The sequence below is a fragment of the Orcinus orca genome, chromosome X (genome assembly GCF_937001465.1).
Source record: "Orcinus orca chromosome X, mOrcOrc1.1, whole genome shotgun sequence".
In the NCBI taxonomy this organism is placed as follows: Eukaryota; Metazoa; Chordata; class Mammalia; order Artiodactyla; family Delphinidae; genus Orcinus; species Orcinus orca.
In genome coordinates, this window is record NC_064580.1 from 99758855 (window position 1) to 99780253 (window position 21399).

General features: G+C 34.2%; 1 protein-coding gene across 1 annotated transcript in view; it reads left to right on the forward strand.

Annotated features, from left to right (window-relative positions):
- Positions 1 to 9749: 9749 nt before the first annotated feature.
- Positions 9750 to 21399, forward strand: part of HTR2C (5-hydroxytryptamine receptor 2C) — a 231387-nt gene continuing 219737 nt past the window's right edge. Inside the window, exon 1 of the mRNA XM_033413338.2 lies at positions 9750 to 9812. The gene's annotated coding sequence lies outside the window, so the exon portion shown is untranslated. The remainder of the gene's footprint in view (positions 9813 to 21399) is intronic.

Below are 21399 nucleotides of genomic sequence, written 5' to 3' on the forward strand. Positions count from 1 at the left end.
TCAAATTTTCAGATGGATTAAAAAAAAAACTCTCCATGAGTCTGGAGTCATTCATGCCCAGTCTTTTTACTCTTAACTTACTTAATGAATCAGCAAACATGAGTTCAGCACCTCTTATGTGTCCAGAAATGGGTTAGGTTAGTTGAACAATGTAAGATTCTTACACAGAGGAGTAATGTGGATTATTTGTTATTAGCAAGCCCATAGATATCTGAATTACACGTTGGCTTATACTGCAAGTAAGTAAATAATGAGCTGTAGTTTAAAATCTCAGATAAAATCAACTGTCTGAATATCAAGTGACTGTTAGTTCTCGATACCAAAAGAGTTTTTATTAGATTATTTATGGAGTTGGATAATTTTAAGAATATTAGCAAAGTACTTTATAATTCCTAAATGCATGGATGAAATTATAAAAGCAACAGCACGTTAAGTACTAAGCATTTTAATAAAGCAATAGAACAAAAGTGTACTGAAAGAATTTGTAACAGACTTAATATTGCTTGTGTTTTAAAGATGAATAAACTAAGGCTTTAGAGAGGGTTCCTGACTTGTTCCAGGTCACACAACTAATTACTGGCAAAGCTTACAAAGAGAACCCAAATTTCCTAAATCTGAAATCAGGTTCTTCTTTACCATGGCCCACTGCTTCTTGAAGGTTATGTGGGATATTAAATGAAAGCCTTTAAAAATTTGACTACAGCATACTGTCCTTGAGAAGCATGTCATGCTTAATAAATTCAGAATGAACAGAAAGTACATTTACATTCTTGGCTTCAGTAATTAGAAAGTTAGTACAAGTATGCGAATACTTTCAAGATTATGACTTCTATTCTTACCAACATATAGGTAAAAGATATGTGTGTGAGATATGATATACATTACATGTATATAGTCACAATGAGAGAAAGAAACATGTAAAATACAAATAAGAGTATTTTTTGAGATTTAAATTAGATGACTGAGCAGTTGACAGGCCACGTGCACTTATTTATCTTAGGCTTTATTTCTTAATTTGTTGGCGAAACTGAAGTCTGAAACAGCTCAAGGCTGGATGCTTCCATTCTATAAATTACATCTTTTAAAATGTACAAATGCAAGCATGAGTCACTAGCTACAGAATTCCAGCTTTAATCCATTATGTCATTTTTATAAGAAAACAAACCAGTGACCTTCATGTGGTTTTAAAGACAATGAATCTGTGAACAACAGAGTAGGTGAAAGATGAAATCATAATATAAACAATCATGAGTTCAATGGCATAATGTAAAAGGTAAAAAAATGAAGTACATTTTAGAGAATGAAGTCTGTTTGCTTCTGTGATTCTTCTTCCATTATTCACTTGCATGTATGCTTTGCATATGTTGGATTGATTTGAAACCGAATTGAAACATTCACATATCTTGTAAGCAAATTTTAAATAGTTAACTTTCATTTAGATGTGCACTAGAGGAAATGGTAACCAGAAGGAAAGTGGATAGCTCAAAAAATCCTCAATGTGTGTTTTGATCAGTGGTATCAATTTTCTATTCATCCAACTTTTTTTTTTTTTTTTTTGGTACGCGGGCCTCTCACTGTTGTGGCCTTTCCCGTTGCGGAGCACAGGCTCCGGACGCGCAGGCTCAGGGCCATGGCTCACGGGCCCAGCTGCTCCGCGGCATGTGGGATCTTCCCGGACCAGGGCACGAACCCGCATACCCTGCGTCGGCAGGCGGACTCTCAACCACCGCTCCACCAGGGAAGCCCTCATCCAACTTTTTATCAGAACTTTTAAACTATAGTATTACTGAAATTATTTATATTTACCATTCCATATAGTAAATATAGAACAGAATCTTTGAGGTAAGAAGTAGTTCAGGCAAGAAATCATGGGAACCTCTGGTAAAAACAGGAGAGGAAGGGAAAGGAATTAACAAGTATTGAGCCCCCATCATATCCTAGTCAGTGCATTTGGCAAAGTACATATATTACCTTAAGTAATTTTCACAGCCACCATAATAAATAGGAAATGCAGACATAGGGAGGTTAAGTCACATACCCAAACACATCGCTAATCTGGGGCAGAGCCTGGAGCCAAACCTAAGTCTGTCTGACCACAAAGGTTGTGTATAATTTTACCATGGCACCTTAACAGCCTTACATTTTAAAAATATCCCAAATACTCATGGAAAAAAATATGCTCTTGGGATAACAATTACTTAGTCACTGAGAATGTTCTCAAAGAACTAAATGGAAGACAAATTAAGAGACATTAGTCATATAACAACTTCTACAAATCAAGAATGTGTGTATTTTCAAAGATCTCAGTTCATTTTTAAAGGTGAGAGAATAATCATTTACTAATAGAAATAAAGATGGAAAAAGTGTGCAAAATGTTATCTAATAATAGTAATTGGCAATGAAATAGGAAAATGGAAGAAATTAATCATAATGTTTTTTTAAAAAGACAGACACAAATTATTTAATCAGAGATTTTTGTGATTAAGAGCATTTAGAGTAGGTAAAGGTTAAAAAAAAATTAACTGAAAGCTTTGGAAGATGGTGTTTATTAATGAAGATTATTGTTATATTTGGAGTGATTAATATTGTTATCTATATACTCTTTAACATAGAATAAGCAAGTGTTCTAAGGGTAGTTTGGGGAATAGTTTTAAAGAGCACTTTAAATAGGTTTTAGGATCTAAGCTTTTTCATCTTAAAAATGAGGATAATAATTTGTTCCTTGAGGGATTGACCCTAGGATATATAATGTATAATGTATATGAAGAACCTAGCACATAATAAACTTTCAGTAAACAGTAGAAGAAAAAAGACCAGACAGTTTCACCTTAAGTTCCCCAAAATCATATTTACTAGGAAAAAAGGCAGTCATAATAACATAAGAAACATTTTGACTACATATATCATGAAATTCCATTCTGCCTTTGTATCTTAATAGCGTAGTACTAGTTGATTCTATTTGAATCTAATTTCATATTAATAGTCAATTTAATTTCATATAGTCATATATTTTCATAATTAACAAACTCAAATCTAAACATGACATCTGCATTTTAAGTGCAAATCATATTAATGTCAAATTGTAAAGCTCCACTTTATGTCTTTCTATAACTTTAAAATGTTTTCTTCTGGTATATAACTTCAGTTTGATAAAATATTTTGTATTGCATATTTTCTATAATTTTTACAATGAAGCTTGTCACTTCAAGTTGAGTAAATATTATGACTAGATGTTTTTTAATAAAAATAAAGCATACCAAATAAATCCACCTGCTATATAAAAATATTTTAAGAATCAGTTTCCAAATACTATGCAGAGCTAAACCCTATAGAGTATTCAGAATCTATCACTAATTTCTAACTCAATTCTGAACTCAATAGCTTAAAAATATTTTTTAATTAAAATCACCAGTTGTATATATGCTGGTACAGTTTAAACAAAAAGAAACCTGAGAGGAAGATACAAGCTTGCATAACAAGGTACAGAGCCCCCCAAAATAACCTTTAATGAATATCACCGTGACTAGAGAAGTTAAAATGAAGAATCAAACACAATTTTTGCCCATAATAAAGAATCTAGAGTTTCTTCTACTTGGCCATTTATTGAATGCTTAGACTTGACACTTTCCTCACCAGAGAAGTTACTGGTATGTATAGTTTGGTATTAAGATCAAAGAGTCATCTCAAAGAGAAAAGTTCATATCATTGTCATTATATAAATATAAACACTAAATATTTGCTGATGCAAGAAAAAGGCTGGATAAAAATTGACCTTTGGGGGCTTCCCTGGTGGCGCAGTGGTTGAGAGTCCGCCTGCCGTTGCAGGGGACACGGGTTCGTGCCCCGGTCCGGGAAGATCCCACATGCCGCGGAGCGGCTGGGCCCGTGAGCCATGGCCGCTGAGCCTGAGCGTCCGGAGCCTGTGCTCCGCAACGGGAGAGGCCACAACAGTGAGAGGCCCGCGTACCACAAAAAAAAAAAAAAAAAAAAAAAAAAAAAATTGACCTTTGAATGTATCTTATTCAATTGAAAAAAAAGACTTTGTAATGTTTTAGTCATCTTGACATATTTGTCATTGTTTTAGTTTTTCTTTTTAATGTCCTGATCCAGCTTCCACATTACTACAAAATGATACTTTTTGTTTACACATGCAGAGCTTCAGATATTAGAATTATTATTTTTTAATTAAAACCTGGCCTTTCATGATTTTTAGATGTATTGATATAAATGTTTACACTATGGTTATGTGAAATTAATGTATTCCCCAATAGATTTTTAAATAATACAATCAGTCTATCTTTCAAAGTTATTTTAAGATCTGATTTTTCATTTGAAATGGATTTAACCCAAGATCTCTTTTTTAAGTTTATTGAGATATAATTCACATTCTATACAATTCACCCATTCTAAAGTATACAACTCGATGGTTTTTAGTATACTCAGAGTTGTACAACCATCACCACAATGTAGAACATTTTTATCCCCAAAAGCAACCCTATACACATTAGCTGTCACTCCCCACTCCCATAGCCCCCCCCTCCCTCTGACAGCTCTAGGCAACCAGAAATCCTTTCTGTCACTATAGATTTGCTTATTCTGAAAACTTGGAAACTTTTAACAGATGTACTTGCTGGGAATGTCAGAGAGGGTTTTTTTTGGTTTTTGTTTTTTTGCGGCACGCGGGCCTCTCACTGTTGTGGCCTCTCCCATTGCAGAGCACAGACTCCGGACGCGCAGGCTCAGCGGCCATGGCTCATGGGCCCAGCCGCTCCACAGCATGTGGGATCCTCCCAGACCGGGGCACGAACCCGTGTCCCCTGCATCGGCAGGCGGACTCTCAACCACTGCGCCACCAGGGAAACCCAGAGAGGTTTTTTATATTGAGGAGTTGGCAAATAAAACAAAAGAAACTTTGTGGTTAGTGCCAGGCAATAAGGTCTTGACTTATCTGGCTAAATCCTTAATTGTTTCACATTTCTGAATGCAATAAAATTTTGCATCTGAACTTCTATTATCCTTATTTTTGTTACTCAATTTTACTTTAGCCCTGCACAATCAATAAAAAGGAGACATCCTCAAAGTACTACCGTTCAAAAGCAATTAATTAGGAAAACCTAAATTTCAAATTCAGTAAACTTAAATTTCTAGTCCATTTCTTTCACTTTTTCCATTCTATCCCATCAGCACTTGCCAAACATGACTATCCTTTCCAGAAATGAGGCATTTACAACAGAAAACTTTTGTGTATATGCTATTTGCAGTTGAATGCCATAAGAAGCAGTTGATTCAAGCTTGCCATCTGTTTTTTCTAAATCTCTAATATGAAACATACTTCCTTAACATTACACCTATTCAGAAGAGTTTTATGAAACAAAACTGCCTCTCTTCTGATTGGCTTTGCTTTATTCTTTTACAATAGTGGTGTAGCGTAACACATTAGTAGGAACTTTCAATTGGTATACATTTTAGCTGCCAACATCAAAATTTTTTTTAAAGTACATAGAACCTGAATATAAAAACTAGAACCTTCTACCCAAGATACCATATTGATATCTACTATTTAGTAGACTCCTCATTAAAACAATCTCATAATGTCTAATAAAATATATAAATTTTATTTAAATTTACATTTAAAATCCTATTTACATCCCCAAATACTTCTTTTAATCTTTTTTTTTAGTAAATATGCTCTATACACACTAGAAAATAACTGTTTTTATCTGCATTGTGCTAAATACGAGGATGTGATAGAAAATGCATCATTTTGTATTTGAAAGCTTTCTCCAGTGGTTTTGTCATTTGTAATTGCTCCTTTGGTTTGCCATGCTCTGTTGGACTTCAGATTCATTGCTCCAAGTGTCACCAATAGTCTATTCCATTGCTCTCTTTGACATGACACAGTAAGTTTAAAAGGCAGGATAGGGCTTCCCTGGTGGCGCAGTGGTTGAGAGTCTGCCTGCTGATGCAGGGGACACGGGTTCGTGCCCCGGTCTGGGAGGATCCCACATGCCGCGGAGTGGCTGGGCCCGTGAGCCATGGCCACTGGGCCTGCGTGTCTGGAGCCTGTGCTCCACAACGGGAGAGGCCACAGCGGTGAGAGGCCCGCGTACCGCAAAAAAAAAAAAAAAAAAAAAGGCAGGATAGTGTTAGACAAAGATTGAGATATTAAAAAATCCATGGTAACTTGAAGAGAAAGGTAAGGAAAATTAAATTAATAAATCAACAGGATAAGGCAAGGGGATATGTTTGCTTTAAATAGTCTTTACATAGGACTCGGTGAGAGAAAAAAATGTTTTGAAAAAAAGGTAGAAGAAATAGAAAAGGAGAAGAGTGTACTGTATGGTTCAATTTATGAACTTCTAGCACTGGCAAAAATCATCTATAATGATAGAAGTAAGAAAGTGGTTGCCTGGAGTTAGGGGGTGAGGGTGAGGGTGACTACAAAGGAGCAGGAGGACAGAAACATTCTATGTTCACTGGCAATTACACAGGTGTGTATACCTTCATCAAAACTGATCAAACTATATTTTAAATATGTACACTTTATTATATGTAAATTATACTTCATTAAAGGTATACATATTTAATTTACATATAATAAAGTATTATTTACATATAATAAAAAGTATAAAAGATTTTTAAAATGTCAAAGTGGGCAGTAAAGGGTAACTTTTGGTTTGAATGTGGTCGTGTTTTGATCCTGAATGAAAGATGACCCTTCTCCATGTCTTTCCAAAGTACATTCAGCTCTTTTGTAATGTTAGCATTTACTCATCAACCCTGGATTGAGCTGGCACTTTAATAGCTTTTAGGCACATTAAGATAGGCATTTCTTTGATAGACATTCTACTCTAAATGCCTGCTTTTTCCCCATTATTTAAACTGAGGGGAAAAAAAGCAACGAACTCATCCATTAAATATTCACAGAGTTCTTAGGACTTTTAAAGTACAATTTTGAATTGAAAGTACTGTTTTATAATATCCTTTTTCAGGGTAGGCTAAAAGCAAAAGAACAATACTTTTGCAGGAAAAGCAGGATAAAATCTGTCTTGCACAATCACAAAATTGCCTTTATTGTCACTTTATAAATCAATTATAAATAGCTTCAGAGGTCATGGGATTGCACATATGAGATTCAAAAATATCCTATGCGCTATTTTTGTAGGAGGGAATTGTATGGTGTTTGGATTGCTATGTAGAATGAGGTTGTTTTTTTCTATGTAGAGTCACTAGCCTGCAAAGGAGAAAAATCTATAAAAGTCATGGGGGAATTTACAAAAATAGCTACTCAATAAGATGGATAGAAACTTGAAATGACAGAACGTTGATAATAATATATATCTTAGGCTTATGTATAAATGAGAGAAAAAGACGGGAAAGGAGAGTGTATGATAGAGGCAAAACATTAATATAAAGAATGTCATGGTTGGGGCAAATCAAGTAAGGCTAAAGAGAGACAGAAATTGAGAAAAAATTTAATTTCCCCTAGGGTATTCCAGACTTCTTCAAAATTAATTAAAATTTTTAAATGTACACTGAAATGTTAGAAGCATCAGAAAATATATTTTCAGTTGATGATTTTGAAGAAATTGTTTTAACTGTCATATTGGGTTTTTTTAATGAAGGAACAGAAATGCTCCATTATAAGATATCTCAATCCTTCCCCAAGGGGTGGGGGTGGGAACCTGCAATAAATAAATCCTTCATGAATAAATGGCATAACCACAATCACAGCTCACATTGTTCTGACTGCAATAGTCACAGTTAACCACTAGGGGGCTGTAATTCCATTGGCAGCAGTTCTCCGACTACGAACGTTTCAATCCCTGCAAGGGTACTTGTACTGGTTGGTGAAATTAAGTGGGCGCTACAGCAGGCAGAACAGGTCATTACTGTGTATTAAAAGGTTTTATGCTTTACTGCATTGCTATGTATAATTGTTATTGTATAGACTAATAACTTGGCCACCAACTTCATCAAGCATGGAGTCTCATCATTGCTCCAAGTTGGCTATTAATTTTGTACCTCAGCTTCTTGAAACATACTAGGTAGAACCAGTTTTACATCCCTTTTCATGAAGAAATTGTTTTTATATACTATAAGTCCCCTACCATTTCATTAAAATAGAGGTTTAATGTGATCATGTGTTCTCACATATATATTTCAATAAATCTTTGTATTATTTGGAGCTGTAAAAGAGATAAGAAAATCCTGGTTCAACTTTTTTTTTATAACATTAAATGTATTTTCTGAAATTTAGATTAAAATAGCAAAGCTCTTATCCAACTTGTTTATTACTAATTTGAATTCAGAACTATTTTTTTTTATTTACTGTCATAAGGAATGAAAAATATAACAATTTGTTCTTATAGTCCATTGCATCTTGGATGATTAAAGGGGTAATTACATTAAATTATTTAAATTGTGGCCTTAAATTTTATCACATAAATATTGTATACTATGCTTCAAACATGTTAACTTATATTGATGATTATGAGCTAATAAAATATTTTAATGTCTTCAAATAATATGATAATTAACATTTCATATGTATTTCTTATCACATGAGAACTGGTCTTTAAAGCACACCATTCTACTTACTTGGCTGAAGGAAAGAACTAGCTTTGTAGGGGAGAAAAATCTTTTCCTCTACCCTGTTGGGTTCTATTCTTGAGGACTGCAAATTAAACTGACAAATGAGAGATTAAAAGCAGTAAAAGGTTTATTTCACATGTATATGGGAGCAACAAAAGAAAACAGCTGGCTTGTTTAATGGTTCAAGTTAAAGGCATATATACCTAATTTAGCAGGGAGAAGGGAAGGGTAAGGAATGGCTTCTATGGGAAAAACAAGTAAGTTTCATTTGGAAAGACAGATGGGTTTTTAGGAGAACAGACAGGCGATAAGATTGTGGTAATGTTTGTCTATACAGGTATGAGTGGTCTTTACATCTTTAGAGCCATAAAACTCCCCTGGAGAAGGGGTTTATGGTAGCCTCATTTCCCAGAAGTTGCTGTTTTTAGTCAGATAAGGGAAGCTCCGAAGTGGCTTTTTTTCTGCATCTATTGAATCTCAAAATGTCTTCAACTTAAAATAATCTGTATACCAACTCTGTGGGGGCTCTAAGTGGGTTCCCACAGCTTTATATTTTAAGAAAATCTTTGTATTTAAAAGTTTGGGTCATGTTTTATGTGCTTTGGGAAACTTCTTATGCTTAAAACATGTTAAATATTAATGTTGTTATACCAAATTAATTTGTCCTACTGCAAAAATGTAGCTAGCTAATATTTGTTTTAATTTTGTTTCCACATCCCAAAACAAATACTGTCAATAGATACTTTTAAAATAATTGATACTGAAATGGTGATTTTTCAAATGCTATTTCCCCTTCCAGCTTCCAGTATCATTTTAATACCTATGGGTAAAATAGCATTTAACTACTCCTGGTCTGTAATTATTTTATGTGAAATTATGTTTTAACTTAATATTTGACTTAGAATTTTGCTGATTCATTTATAATACTTAGCTGATATTTAATTTCTTCTTGAACTGAAGGACTGACACTGATATACATCCTATACTAATGTTTGTTTGTTTTTTAATTCATTTTGTATAAATGAGACTGTCTTTATTCTGGTGCTAATGGATATCAGCCTCATTACTTTTCAGTTATGCCTTATACGTGAATAGTGTAAATAGTTACCTTACTTATAGAGTTCTTATTGCATTTTTCTAAATGTTTGCTTTTAGGGTTATCAGCCAATATCCATGAGCATCTGTAGGCCAATGATCACCGTCCTTCAAAAATAATTGTAAGTATACCCATAAACATGCCCGAGGACTCTTATTTGCAATAATATTCAACCATTATATTTAGGTGATTCCTATTATTTAGCTAATTTAGACCTACCTCTGACCTAGTAAAACATTTGCCATTAGTGACTTACCATATCTGAAGAAGAATATTATTTAACTGGTAAACGACATTTTAATGCCACCTTAGAAAAGATCTCAGTCTATCTTATTACCAAATAATGTGATCAACAGACACCCTTGCCAAAGTGTTAACCATCACCTGACTTTATATTAAATATATTTTAAAAAGATAGCCTAAGAACAATTAAGTTACAAAATATAAATGCTCCATTTTCTCCTTAAGAAACAAACTCTTATATCCAAGATTGGGGCATAGGAAATCCAGTTATTATTTTCCTATTATAAATTTTACAAAACAAACCTCTTGAAAATATTCCTGGTGGATCGACCTGAAAATCTCAGGAAGAATAAGAGGGAAAAACTGAACTTCGTTTCTCAAAAGGGGATATCAAGTTATAAATGCTGAAAAACACTGCTCTAGAGAATGGACAACTCAGCATTCTATAGGCTTCCTGAGCATGATTATTTGACTGGGTAAAATATATTACAAGTTAGGTAAGGTGGGTCAACATATGGTCTCTTATTTTAAACTCCAAACTGCAGAGGGGATTCTCAATTAAATTTGAGTGTTCTCAGAGTCATATACATATATTTAATACCACAAAATGTTTTTAGAATGATAGTTTTGGGGGAAGAACTGATATGATCGTGGAGGTTAACTCACTTTGACAGTAAAATTTTAACAGACTCATTTAGTATAAAATTAATATATACTCAATATATAAATGAAATTAAGTAACACAAAAATAGAGAGTGGAACTCTATCAAAATTGGAAAGAGATTAGGGAGGGAATAGGGTTGGGAATGTCTGTTATATGCATTATTGATAATCAAAAACTAGAAGAAGAGAATGGTGATTTTACATCAAGACAGTTGCATTAAAATGACTGTATTAAAATGTACCAGTAGTTAGAATGGCGACCATTAAACTGTCTTGCTTTGTTATTTAATGAATCACCATTTACGATGATGACAAAGGTTTTACTTCCTTTGTTAAGTATGTATTGAAAAAGTTATTGAAAGCCAGCTTTCCAAAGAGAAAAAAATGAAATTTAAAAAGTGTAAAATGTAAAAATTGAAAGAGCCCCAGCAGCTCTCCTCAGAGTGCACAGGAAGTCACTCATTATAAGTTTGTGAAGATCCTAGCTTGCCTGCAAATATTTTCACTGTGTTGGAGAAATAGGTTAAGGTGCACATGCAGGTAAGTTTACATTCTCAAGCTTCAAACTGTGCTCACACAAGGCCATCTCACATAAATCAATGGCCTCATAAGCCTTGCCTTAAGACCAAGTAAAGACCAAGGTAGTAAAGACCAACGTCAGCCTTAGTAGAATGTGACGTAAGTCAATTTTATTTTTAGTATCTCCCTTTCAGCACTATTCCATCCTTACCATATTGTCTCCATTATGATTGCTCCTTGCTCTTCTCCCAGGCCTGTGCACCCCTCTTTGTACACACACCCGCTGACATCTTGCTCTTATCCAGCTTTTAATTGGAGAAGATCTGATACACAAATTCATCCTAGGGTGGCAATACTTAATAAGTCCTATCCCATCCAGAGAGGCACGTTTTAACATTGAAAATGTGGCTCCAACAACTGAATTTCTTGATGGGCTGAAAGAGAAAATGTGCCCCAAATCTCATCACGTGGGTATGTAAGGTTGTTGCCTACTTCACTTCTCTGAAAGGCTGGCCTTGTCAGGGCATGTTAGTGACATGAAAAATATATGTACAACCTGCTTAATATAAAGGTTAGAGACTGGTTATTTATGGTAAATAATTTTGTTAATGTTAAATGTGTTAATTCTCACTGTATATAGAAGAGTACCAAGAGTTATGTTATAATGTATAATGTATATGTGTACATTCCAAGTCTTTAAAATGATATTTTCCAAGTCTTTAAAATGTTGGGTACCTGGTGATTTCTGTGGCTATTTTAGCTATATAAGATTCAATTGATCTTAAAAAATAAGTCAGTTGACCTGACTTGTCTCCAGCTGTCATTCGAATTTAGTAAGACCTTCCCTAAAGCCCTACTTATGCTACCTATGCTACTGTGAAATATGTATATCACAGTCAAGGTAATAATTTAGGTAATGTATTCAAAGTCTCCTATGAAAAATGATCAGTTGGACAACTGTGCTTCTCCTGAGCTGGATAAGGTTTGTAATATCAGTAAGTATCAAAAGTAAACATTATCTTTTTTCTGTAAAGCCATATTAGCATTTAAAGTTTCTTCTCAGAAAACGCTAATGTAATGAAGAAATGGTGTACATACATTGATTCTACACTGTCATGGTAGGATTTATACTTGTCGCTCTCTTGACACATATATTAACAATTTAAGAATTTTATCTTCTATCTTTTAACCTTTTATTTATGTGGCCTTCTATTGCTAAGAATAAATACAAATTCACTTAGAATTTTTTTCAGTATGAGTTCTTTGATATATAACTGAGTGTCTATTATTGCAGAGTTTTTTCTCTAGATAATTAAATTAGTTAAAACCTAAGTAGACTATAACAAAAATCAAGTATTACCTACATTGATAGACAATTCCATTATTTTCACTTTGCAGTGTATTGTACTTAGTTGCTTTATTCACAAATAGTTTAATTTCTTGGATTTGATAAAATAAGTGTATTTTATCACTCTTCAACTCTTCATTTGGTTAAAGTAAATAATACATAATTAAAACTCATGAAATATATACAGAATTGAGTGTTAAGTAACAGAATATAGTATGTCCTGTGCAGAGTATATGTCTTTTATGTCACCTATAGGAACTAACATGGTACAATATCTCACACATAATATGTATTTAATAATATATTCAATAATTCATTCAATAATAACAAACTAATAATGGTAAAATAATGGCACTTCTAGAAGAGAGGTACTCAATCAGGCATGATTTTTAGCAAATGAATATATATACACATTTAAAGCATAGGAAAACCTCAGCCTTTGTAAGACAATTCCACATGCCTCACATTTTTTACCTTTATTAATATTCCAAAAATTTAAGTGGTCCTTTATAGTAATCAATTAAACTGAAAAACATGGCATTAACTAAGTACTTAAAGAAATATTTATTGATTTTAATAATCTAATTGAGCCAATTGATAACTTGAAAAACCACGTACCATACACATTTTTCACTCTGAGTAGCCTGCACCAAAATCCACCAAGGCTGACAATAGTTTAGAGTGTACACATCCTAAGCTATTTCAACTGTTCAAAAGAAGTGAAAGTTACTTTATTTTGGAAAGGTAAGTAGCCCAGCATTTTCAAAGGAGAGTTACATTTCCATCCATACTAGATAATAACAGTAAAATAATTTCACATGTATGTTTTCTGTTTTTGGATATATGCCTTTCAAAATATGCTTCCACTTTTAAAGTATACATTTTCAAAACATTTATATCTCCTTAAATATAAAATATGGGTATAACTTAAGTAACTGCAGTAAGCAAATTAATATATGTCATATAAAAGGATATCATGATCAAAGAGTTTATGACATAAACGTTGATTTTTTTACTTCACTCTTTTAAATATTTATTAGTCTTAAGTTTAGTACATATTGCTCTAATTTAAATAATACCACATATTTTAAAAATAAAATACAGATACTTTAGTGGAGTGGAATTTTTATATGTTGTGTGAAATGAATATTTGTGTATTGAGTCATGTTTCTATTGCATTTTACTCTAATTGTTTTTTCTTTAACTCAAATTTTAAAATAACTTTACCTCCACCAAAATTATACATGTGATCCTGACAAGTAATACATTGCATAGGTTAGCTTGCCAACAATTGCTTTCTGAAATATTCCCTTTTTATAAATCTAGGTACGGTCATTCATTTAAATTTCTCAAAATTAAATATCTTTATTTGTATTTTTAGAGATACTAATAAGCTACTACTAAACTAATAAAAAGAGAATAAGAAAACATGAAAATCAAATATTTATGGTATGTTCATTAAAATCTGTATATAATTAACTGCCATTCCACTGAGTATTCTCATTGACTTCATAGGGTTTTGATTACGAGAGAACAAACTTTCAATGTGTTGCAAGTTTCTTAGCATCATTGCTAATGGCACTATCACTTAGATAGCTAGATTAGGCAAGAAACGGTCAGCCATCCTTGAACATCTTCCTATCCCTTATGTCCCATAACCAAATTCATCACTAACTCCTGTCAGTTTTAGCTCCTAAATGTCTTCACTCCATTTCTACCATCATTATACCAGTTTGGCTTTCCATTATCTTTTGTCTGAGTACTGGAATAGGCTCCTAACTAATATGCACCCAATTATACATTTGCACTCCCAAATTCATTCCTCCAAATCTTATTTCTCTTAGAATAAATACCCATATATTTATCATGGTTTACAAGGGACCACCTGATCTGGCCCCTGTCAACCTCTTCAGCATCATATTTTACACTTTCCCCTCACCCTCCTCATGAATGCTTCAGCGGCATGGTCTACTTCCAGTTCCTTGAACTCACCATTCTCTCTCTTCTGATGTGAAAACTTCCTTGCATTTCCCACCTCTCCTAACACATCGCCAGTTAACTTCTTTTAAACCTTCAAAACATAACCTAAAAGATATTTCTTCTGGGAACAGGGAAGCCCTCTTGCCTACCTACCTCCCAAGACTAAGTCAGTTTCCTCTGTTATATACCCTCATAGGTAACACTGTGTAACTTCCCACCATAGCACTTATCACAGTCCATAATTATACATTTATGTTTGTGATTAGGTGAGGATTGCTATGGCCTCCACTAGATGTGAACTCCATGAGATCAGGGACTGTATTTGCTTTTGCTCAGTATTATATTCTTAGTGACTAGCAGAGTGCCCAACATATGATTCAGTAACTATTCATTGACTGACTAACTGAATGAACAAATTTAGGTATTATCTATTAAAAGTCATTTGTGTAACTTTTTGTGATGGTTAATCTGTGGTTGTTCAATTGCAGAAGATTTTTTCTACTCCCCCCCAGTGGTAGTTATAAATATTGCAACCTGGTGAAAAATTAGACCCCTCAGTTACTAAGGCCTTAACATAGGGTTGCAAATGTCAGCTACCTACTAAGTTTGACAGCAGTAAAAGTATTGCCATGACTTTAAATGTAACATTAGCTACACAAGCAGCTGACACTTTTATAAATGCCTAATACCACATATGAATTGTTGAATAGTCCAACAGAGATATTGAATAAGTCTCTCTTGCCCTGTTCCATGCACTAAGAGCTTCATATTCACATAACCAAATTATATCACTGCTATGCATTATTAAATAAGTAAATTCAAATTTGTGGCAAATGAATTAAGCATAAGTTGTAAAGTATTAAGGATTACTGCTAATGGAGCTTACGTTTCACACTAAAAAAGAATGGGGGTGGGGGAGGGATGGACTGGGAGTTTGGGGTTAGTAGATACAAAATATTACATATAGAATGGATAAACAACAATGTCCTACTGTATAGCACAGGGAAACATATTCAATATCCTGGGATAAACCATAATGGAAAAGAATATAAAAAATAATGTGTATATGTGTATAACTGAGTCACTTTGCTGTACAGCAGAAATTAATGCAATATTGTAAATCAACTATACTTCAATAAAAAATTAATTTAAAAATATATATATTCAATATATATATTGCATTTAATTATGAATAATAATTGATTATATGAATATATGGAATATATTTAATGAATATATATATTAATATAATTGAAATGTGATGTTACTAAATGAATACATTGCTAAGTGGTCTAATTCTTAGTTCATATTTCCTCCTGGCTAATGAAGCTTTCTCATTTCTACTTTAGTCTCATACTGTACTTTATTTTTATTCCACTGAATTTCACTTGCTATCTTGCAGTGGCCCAAGTTTGTCTTAAATTACATATATCTGCCATAACTCATACAGTTTAATATCCTAGTCATGTTTCCATTTTTTCATCTGTTAAAATATCAACAAACAATTTTAAGACAGCACAATGAGTGTTAGAGCAATGTTTCACAAAACTTACTGTGGATAGAATCATCTAGGGATCCTTTAAACCTGCAGATTCTGATTCATTAGGTCTGAGAAGGAGCCAGAGAGTCTGCGTTTCTAACAAGCTCCCAGGTGATGTTGATGCTGCTGGTGCTCAGCCTATATTTGGAGTAGTAAGGTAACAGCAGGAGTCAACAAACTTTTTATGAAAAGGGTCAGATAGTAAATATTTTTGATGTTGTGGACCATATGGTCTCTTGAAACTTTTCAGCTCTGCTGTTGTAGCATGAAGTCAGCTATAGACAACATATACATAAATGAGTATGGGTGGGGCTAGGTTCGAAGAAAACTTTATGAATACTGAAATTTGAATTTCATACTGTTTTCACTTAGTATGATATATTATTCATCTTTTTTTCCCAACCATATACAAATGTAAATGCCATTCTTAGCTCATAGGCCATACAAAAACAACCTGTAGTCTATCGACCACACTGCTAGTCCATAAAGTACCAATGGGTGACTTTGCCTGAGGCTGGAGGTGTGTGGTAAGACAGGTTCTGTAGAAAACATTACAGCTGCCTTGAAGAAGTAATGGTTTTCTGGACAGAGAAGAAGTAGGAAGTGAAAGAGAGAGCTATAGGCAAGCAACAGCATTAGTGGTTTCTAAACTGAAAGCATAGGAGTGTGACATAAGAACAACAAGCCTGCCTAGGTGGAGAAGGCTCAAAGGAAATGGGAATTACTTATATGCATATCTAAATAATTTCCAGTTTTAATGAGTAGTGGTGTCAAGTGAGCAGAATGAGAAGTGGGGGATGCTATTAAGTTCCACATTTTAGAATTTCCAGAGAGTACTGGTACACTGGGAGGGAAAAAGAGAATAGAAATGATTAAGTAAACCAGGACAAAATGCATTTGAAAGGTCAGGACTCTCTGCAAGTGACTACAGACTGTTCTCAGTTGAAAGCTTTGGAGAAGCATTGATGTAAATGATCAGGGTTCACAAATTCATTGATGAATAGTGAAATGAGTATCACAAAGACAGGCAGAGCAAGGCAGGCAAGCCATTTGCCCACTGTTACAAAGCACACAGCAAAGTCAAAAGGGCACCTAAGAACTGACAACTGAAAATTAAAAAATGGTCTCAGGAGGCGGAATCAAGATGGCAGTGTGGGAAGATGCAAAGTTAATGTCTCCCCACAACTAGGGTGCCTGCCAGCTGCTAGTGGGGAACTCTGATGCCCAAGGAGACAGGAGGAACCCCAAGTGAACTGGTGGCTTTTGGGATCTTGGTTCATGAGCCTGGGGTCAGGCCAAAATTCCTGCAGTGGGAGCTCCAAGTCTTAACCACTGGACTAACAGAGAACCTCAGACCTCAGGAAATATTCATTGGAGTGAGGTCTCATGGAGGTCCTCATCTCAGCACCAAGACCCAGCTCTACTCAATAGCCTACAAACTCCAGTATTTGAAGCCTCAGGCCAAACAACCAGTAAGACAGGAACACAATCCTACTCATAAAAAAAAAAAAGAGAGAGATGGCAAAAAATATGTCACAGATGAAGGAGCAAGGTAAAAGCCTACAAGACCAAATAAATGAAGACAAAATAGGTAATCTACCTGAAAAAGAATTCAGAGTAATGATAGTAAAGATGATCCAGAATCTTGGAAATAAATGGAAGCACAGATTGAGAAAATACAAGAAATGTTTAACAAAGATCTAGAAGAAATAAAGAACAAACAGAGACGAACAACACAATAACTAAAATGAAAAATACACTAGAAGGAATCAATAACAGAATAACTGAGGCAGAAGAACGAATAAGTAAGCTGGAAGGTAAAATGGTGGCAATAACTGCCGGGGAGCAGAATTAAGAAAAAAGGATGAAAAGAATTAAAGACAATCTCAGAGACCTCTGGGACAGTACTAAATGCACCAACATTCGAATTATAGGGGTCCCAGAAGAAGAAGAGAAAAAGAAAGGGTCTGAGAAAATATTTGAAGAGATTATAGTTGAAAACTTCCCTAACATGGGAAAGGAAATAGTCACCCAAGTCCAGGAAGCACAGAGAGTCCCATACAGGATAAACCCTAGAAAAAACACATCAAGACACATATTAATCAAACTAACAAAAATTAAATTCAAAGAAAAATATTAAAAGCAGCAAGGGGAAAACAAAAAATAACATACAAAGGAATCTCATAAGGTTATCAGCTGATTTTTCAGCAGAAAATCTGCAGGCCAGAAGGGAGTGGCAGAATATACATAAAGTGATGAAAGAGAAAAACCTACAACCAAGATTACTCTACCCAGCAAGGATCTCATTCAGATTCAATGGAGAAGTCAACAGCTTTTCAGAGAAGTAAAAGCTAAGAGAATTCAGCACCACCAAACCAGCTTTACAACAAATGCTAAAGAAACTTCTCTAAGCGGGAAACACAAGAGAAGAAAAAGACCCATAAAAACAAACTCAAAACAATTAAGAAAATGGTAATAGGAACATACATATCAATAATAACCTTGAATGTAAATGGATAAAATGCCCCAACCAAAAGACACAGACTGGCTGAATGGATACAAAACCAAGACTCATATTTATGCTGTCTACAAGAGAGCTACTTCAGACCTAGGGAAACATACAGACTGAAAGTGAAGGGATGGAAAAAGATATTCCATGCAAATGGAAGTCAAAAGAAAGCTGGAGTAGCAATACTCATATCAGTTGAAATAGACTTTAAAATAAAGACTGTTACAAGAGATAAGGGGAGACAGTACATAATGATCAAAGGATCAATCCAAGAAGAAGATATAACAGTTATAAATGTTTATGCATCCAACATAGGAGCACCTCAATACATAATGCAAATGTTAACAACCATGAAAGGAGAAATCAACAGTAACACAATAATAGTAGGGGACTTTAACACACCACTTAGACCAATGGACAGATCATAAAAACAGAAAATAAATAAGGAAACACAAGCTTTAAATGACACAAGAGACCAGACAGATCTAACTGATATTTATAGAACATTCCACCCAAAAGTGGCAGAATGCACTTTCTTCTCAAGTTCACACGGAACATTATCCAGGATAGATCACATCTTGGGTAACAAATCAAGCCTTGGAAAATTTAAGAAAATTGAAATCGTATCAAGCATCACTTCTGACCAAAACACTGTGAGATTGGAAATCAATTACAGGAAAAAAAAACTGTAAAAAAACACAAATACATGGAGGCTAAACAGTGCACTACTAAATAACCAAGAGATCATTGCAGAAATCAAAGAAGAAATTAAAAAATACATAGAAACAAATGACCATGAAACACGATGATCCAAAACCTATGGGATGCAGCAAAAGCAGTTCTAAGAGGAAAGTTTATAGCAATAAAATCTCACCTCAAGAGACAAGAAAAATCTCAATCTCAAATAGTAAATCTAACCCTACATACTCAAAACAACCAGAGAAAGAAGAACAAAGAAATTGCAAAGTCAGTAAAAGGAAAGAAATCATAAAAATTAGAGCAGAAATAAATGAAATAGAAATGAAGAAAACAATAGCAAAGATAAATAAAACTAAAAGCTGGATCTTTGAGAAGATAAACAAAATTGATAAAACATTAGCCAGACTCATCAAGGAAAAAAGGGGGAGGACACAAAACAATAAAATTAGAAATGAAAAAGAAGAAATCACAACTGACACTGCAGAAATACAAAGGATTATAAGAGACTACTAAAAACAACTATATGCCAATAAAACGGACAACCACAAAGAAATGGATAAATTCTTGGAAAGGTACAATTTTCCAAGACTGAACCAGGAAGAATTAGGAAATATAAACAGACATATCACACATAATGAAATTGAAACCATAATTAAAAATCTTCTAACAAACAAAAGTCCGGGACCAGATGGCTTCACAGGCGAATTCTATCAAACATTTAGAGAAGAGCTAACATCGATACTTCTCAAACTCTTCCAAAAAACTGCAGAGGGAGAAACACTCCCAAATTCATTCTATGAAGCCACCATCACCCTGATACCAAAACCAGAAAAAGATACCACAAAAAAGAAAATTATAGACCAATATCCCTGATGAACATAGATGTGAAAATCCTCAACAAAATAGTAGCAAACAGAATCCAACAGCACATTAAAAGGATCATACACCATGATCAAGTGGGATTTATCCCAGGGATGCAAGGATTCTTCAATATATGCAAATCAATCAATGTGATACACCACATTAACAAATTAAGGAATAAAAACCATATGATCAATATGCACCATGCATCTCAATAGATGCAGAAAAAGCTTTTGACAAAATTCAACACCGTTTTATGATAAAAACTGTCCAGAATATGGGCATAGAGGGAACCTACCTCAACGTAATAAAGGTCATATATGACAAATCCACAGCAAGCATCATACTCGATGGTGAAAAACTGAAAGCATTTCCACTAAGATCAGGAACAAGACAAGGATGTCCACTCTCGCCACTCTCATTCAACATAGTGTTGGATGTCCTAGCCATGGAAATCAGAGAAGAAAAAGAAATAAAAGAATACAAATTGGATAAGAAGAAGTAAAACTCTCACTGTTTGCTGATGACATGATACTATACATAGAGAATCCTAAAGATGCCACCAGAAAACTACTAGAATTAATCAGTTAATTTGGTAAGGCTGCAGATACAAAATTAACGCACAGAAATCTCTGGCATTCCTATACACCAACAACAAAAAATCAGAAAGAGAAATTAAGGAAACACTCCCATTTACCATTGCAACAAAAAGAATAAAATACCTAGGAATAAATCTGCCTAAGGAGGTGAAAGACCTGTACTCAGAAAACTATAAAACACTGATGAAAGAAATCAAAGATGACATAAACAGATGGAGAAATATACCATGTTCTTGGATTGGAAGAATCAATACTGTGAAAATGACTATACTACCCAAAGCAATCTACAGATTCAGTGCAATCCCCATCAAACTACCAATGGCACTCTTCACAAAATTGGAACAAAATATTTTACAATTCGATGGAAACACAAAAGACCCCAAATAGCCAAAGCAATCTTGAGAAAGAAAAACGGAGTTGGGGGAATCAGGCTCCCTGACTTCAAACTATACCACAAAGCTACAGTGATCAAGACAGTATGGTACTGGCACTTAAACAGAAATATAGATCAATGGAACAGGATAGAAGACCCAGAGATAAACCCACACACCTATGGTCAACTAATCTATGACAAAGGAGGCAAGAATATACAATGGAGAAAAGACAGTCTCTTCAATAAGTGGTGTGGGAAAACTGGACAGCTACATGTAAAAGAATGAAATTAGAACACTACCTAACACCATACATAAATATAAACTCCAAATGGATTAAAGACTTAAATGTAATACCAGACACTCTAAAACTCTT